A 4,722-nucleotide genomic window follows, 5' to 3' on the forward strand; every position below is an offset into this window, starting at 1 on the left:
CTATTCCTTTGGATTTGCTCCTACAGTTTTCTCTAGAATACATTTTAATGCTCGGTTGGTATTTTCAACTTGTCCACTTGTTTGTGGATGATAAGCGGTTGAGAGTTTATGAGTTACTCCATATATTTTGAGAACTTTCTCAAGTTGATTATTACAAAAATGAGTACCCTGATCACTTATTAAAGCTTTTGGTGTTCCGAACCTAGCAAAAAGACGTTTTAAGAAGTTGAATACAACTCGTGCATCGTTAGTTGGGAGAGCTTGTGCTTCCGCCCATTTAGATACATAATCAATGGCAACGAGAATGTAGAGATTATTTTGAGATTTTGGAAATGGGCCCATAAAGTCAATACCTCAAACGTCGAATACTTCACATACTTGAATGACATTTTGTGTCATTTCATCACGTTGACTTATTTTTTTGGCCCTTTGACATGCATTACAGGATTTACAAAGAAGGTGCGCATCTTTGAAAATTGAAGGCCAATAGAATCCGGCGTCGTAGACCTTCTTTGCTGTGATTTGAGGCCCATAATGCCCTCCTGTTGGTCCTGTCTGACAATGGTTTAAGATTTGACTAGCTTCATTCCCGAATACGCATCGGCGTATTATTCCATCAGGACAACTTTTAAACAGATGTGGATCTTTCCAAAAATAGTGTTTTATATCACTAAAGAATTTCTTTCGTTTTTGGTACGATAACCCTTTTTCAAGAAATCCACATACTAAGTAGTTTGTAAAGTCTGCAAACCATGGAATTTCACTATAATCGATTTTCAAGAGATATTCATCAAAAAAGTTATCTTGTATGGTTGATTCATTTAGAACTTCTAATTCAGGATTTTCAAGGCGAGAAAGATGATCAGCGGCGAGATTTTCTGCTCCCTTTTTGTCTCGAATTTCAATATCGAATTCTTGTAAGAGTAAGATCTAACGGATTAATCGTCGTTTGGCATCTTGTTTTGAAAACAGGTATTTAAGGGCAGAATGATCAGTATAGACCACCGTTTTAGCTAGAACGAGATATGAACGAAATTTATCAAAAGCAAAGACAATAGCAAGGAGTTCTTTTTCAGTAGTTGTGTAATTCGTTTGTGCTCCTTGTAACGTCTTACTAGCGTAATAAATAGGTTGAAATCGTTTTTCAATTCTTTGACCTAAAACGGCTCCCATTGCAAAATCACTTGCATCGCACATAAGTTCAAATGGTAGCTTCCAATTTGGAGTTATCATGATCGGCGCATTAGTGAGTTTTTCTTTAAAAATATTAAAAGATTTGATGCATTCATCCGAAAAGATGAATGGAGCATCTTTTTCAAGGAGTTTGTTCATTGGAGTGGCAATTTTCGAAAAATCTTTTATGAAACGTCGGTAAAAACCGGCATGCCCTAAAAAACTCCTAACTCCTCTAACAATGGTGGGATGTGGAATTTTAGCAATTACATCTACTTTAGCTCTATCCACTTCAATTCCTTAACTTAAAATTTTATGACCAAGAACGATGCCTTCTGTAACCATGAAATGGCATTTCTCCCAATTAAGAACTAGATTTGATTTCTCGCATCTAATAAGTATTCGTTCAAGATTAACTAGACATGTTTCAAAAGTATCACCGAAGACTGAAAAGTCATCCATGAAAACTTCCATGCATTCCTCTATTATGTCGTGGAAAATCGCCATCATGCAACTTTGAAAGGTTGCAGGGGCGTTGCAATGTCCAAATGGCATGCGTTTGTAAGCAAAAGTACCATAAGGGCACGTGAAGGTGGTTTTCTCTTGGTCCTCGGGTGCGATTGGAATTTGAAAGTATCCGGAGAAACTGTCAAGAAAACAATAGTAACTGTTCCCAGCTAACCTTTCCAACATTTGATCGATGAAAGGTAAGGGAAAGTGATCTTTTCTGGTGGCGTCATTTAATTTTCTATAATCAATACAAACACTCCATCACGTAATAGTCCTAGTAGGAATAAGATCATCTTTTTCATTTGTGATGACAGTGATGCCACCTTTCTTAGGTACCCATTGAACTGGGCTTACCCATGGACTATCAGAGATTGGATAAATTAAACCTGCATCGAGCAGTTTAATAACTTCTTTTTTAACAATATCTTGCATATTTGGATTTAGTCTTCGTTGGCGTTGCACATATGTTTTATGACCTTCTTCCATAAGGATTTTATGTGTGCAATACGAAGGACTTATTCCTTTAATGTCATGAATCTTCCATGCAATAGCTGGTTTATGAGCTTTTAGCACAGAAATGAGTTGAGATTTTTCATTTTTCTTAAGAGAAGACGAGATTATTACAGGTAATTCAGATTCACCATGTAAATAAGCGTATTCCAAATAGTTTGGAAGTGGCTTTAACTCTAATATCGGTGGTTCCTCTATTGATGATTTGTATCGATATCTGTCTTCCTCTTTTAGTACTTGAAGTTCTTCTGTTGTTGGTTCGTATTCATTAGCCATGAGTGTAGCTAACATTTCAGCTTCATCAATTGGTTCAGTTCCTTCTCCTAAAGAACATTCTCCTGTTCCTTGTAATTCTGGAAATTCTTGTAACAATTCTGCATGTGAATCTATTTTGAACATAATAACATGTATCATCTGCAGATTGCGGTTGTTGCATGGCTCTATCAACAGAAAAGATAGCACTCTCGTCCTCTATACTTAGGGTCAGTTTCTTACCGAACACGTTTATTATTGCTTTAGCCATGTTTAAGAATGGTTTTCCTAATATAAGAGGAACTCAAGAATCTTCTTCCATGTCCAGAATAACAAAGTCTACTGGAAATACTAAAGTACCAACTTTAACTAGCATGTTTTCCATTATCCCTCTATGATATTTTATTGATCGATCAGCTAGTTGTATGCTTATTCTTGTTGGTTTCAATTCTCCAAGGTCTAGTTTAGTGTATAATGAATATGGCATTAAATTTATACTAGCACCTAAATCTGCCAATGCTTCTATTGAACTAAGACTACCCAGAAAACATGGAATTGTGAAACTTCCTGGATCTGATAATTTTTCTGGTATCTTATTCAACAACACTGCAGAACAATTAACATTCATTGTAACAGCCGAGAGTTCTTCCATTTTTCTTCTATTTGTGATTAGATCTTTCAGGAATTTAGCATATCTTGGCATTCCTGAAATCACATCAATGAAAGGAAGATTGACATTTATTTGTTTAAACATATCCAAGAATTTGGATTGCTCGGCTTCAAGTCTTTCTTTTCTCATTTTACTCGGGTATGGAAGCGATTGTTGGTATGGTTTAACATAAGGATTTTCCTTAACTGTGTTATCTTCATTAACCTTTTCAACTACCGGTTCTGTTTCCTTTTCTTGCTCAGGCTGTAGTGCCTGTGTAGTAGGAATAGAGTTATCAGAAATTACAGGCATTTCAGATGATTTAAGTATAATACCACTTCTTGTGGTAATGGCTTTAGCTATTTTATTTCGGGGGTTAGCATTTGTATCACTAGGTAGACTCCCCGGCTTTCTTTCACCAATTAACCTTGCTAGGTTACTTACTTCTTGTTCCAGATTTTGGATTGAAGCTTGTTGATTTCTAAATGCTTAAGCATTTTGTTCATTAGTTTGTTTCTGAGATGTAAATAACTGGTTTTGAGATTCTATTAGCTTTGCCATCATTTCGTCTAAGTTTGTCGTTTTCTCATCGGTTTGTGATGGTTTATTAAAATAACCAGGTCTTTGTTGATTGTAAGTATTGTTGGATACTTGTTGATTGCTAGGACCTTGTTGGTTGTTGTGCTGAGCATTTGAATTGTACGGAACGTTTTGATTTCGATTGTAGTTTGGCCTTGGCGGTTGATAATTATTTTCCGGCCTTTGGTTCATGTATGAAACATTCTCTCTTTGTTCCATAGTTTGTTCAACACTGAGACAATCTTTTGTCAAATGTGCTCCTCCACACTGCTCACAACTAATGCGTATTGCGTGAATATCTTTAGTCATCTTTTTCATTCATCTCTCGAAAGCATCTAACTTTGCATAAATGGAATCAAAGTCATGGCTAGAATCAGCTCTAGCCGCTTTAGATGAACGAAAAATATCTTTTTCTTGATGTCACTCATGAGAGTGGGAGGCTGTGTTATCAATAATTTTGTGAGCTTCGGTTGTGGTTTTCTTCATAATGGAACCACCAGCTGCGGTGTCGATGTCTTTTCTTGTAGCGACGTCGACGCCTTTGTAAAATATTTGAACAATTTGAAAAGTGTCTAAACCATGTTGAGGACATCTTCTTAACATTTTTACGAATCTTGTCCACGCCTCAAATAACGTTTCATTTGGCTTTTGCACAAACGTGGCAATTTCTCCTTGAAGTCTCATGGCTTTAGATGCCAGAAAGAATCTTTTAAGAAATTTCTCAACTAAAACATCCCATGTATCAATCGCTCCTTCAGGTAATGATTCTAGCCAATCTGTAGCTTCCCCCTTTAAAGTCCAGGGCAATAACATAACATAAATAGTCTCATCCTCAATTTCTCGGATTTTAAATAGATTACAAATCCTATTAAAAGTTAGAAGATGTTCGTTTGGATCTTCTTTTGTTGTACCACTAAATTGGCACTGATTAGTGATCATGTATAGGATTTGTCATTTGATTTCAAAATTTGGTGCATTAACATCTGGCTGATTAATGGCATGACCTTGGACCGTACGTGTGGCTCTCATTCGGTCTTCCATACTTTGAG

The 4,722-nt window shown here is 36.3% G+C and overlaps 1 non-coding gene across 1 annotated transcript; it reads left to right on the forward strand.

Moving 5' to 3' along the window:
* The first annotated feature begins 4,247 nt into the window (after window positions 1–4,247).
* LOC139869728 (small nucleolar RNA R71) lies at window positions 4,248–4,354 on the forward strand. Its single transcript, XR_011766311.1, has one exon. It is a non-coding gene; the product is annotated as a small nucleolar RNA R71 (small nucleolar RNA).
* The last annotated feature ends 368 nt before the right edge of the window (window positions 4,355–4,722 follow it).

The sequence above is a fragment of the Rutidosis leptorrhynchoides genome, chromosome 9, assembly GCF_046630445.1.
Source record: "Rutidosis leptorrhynchoides isolate AG116_Rl617_1_P2 chromosome 9, CSIRO_AGI_Rlap_v1, whole genome shotgun sequence".
Lineage (NCBI taxonomy): Eukaryota > Viridiplantae > Streptophyta > Magnoliopsida > Asterales > Asteraceae > Rutidosis > Rutidosis leptorrhynchoides.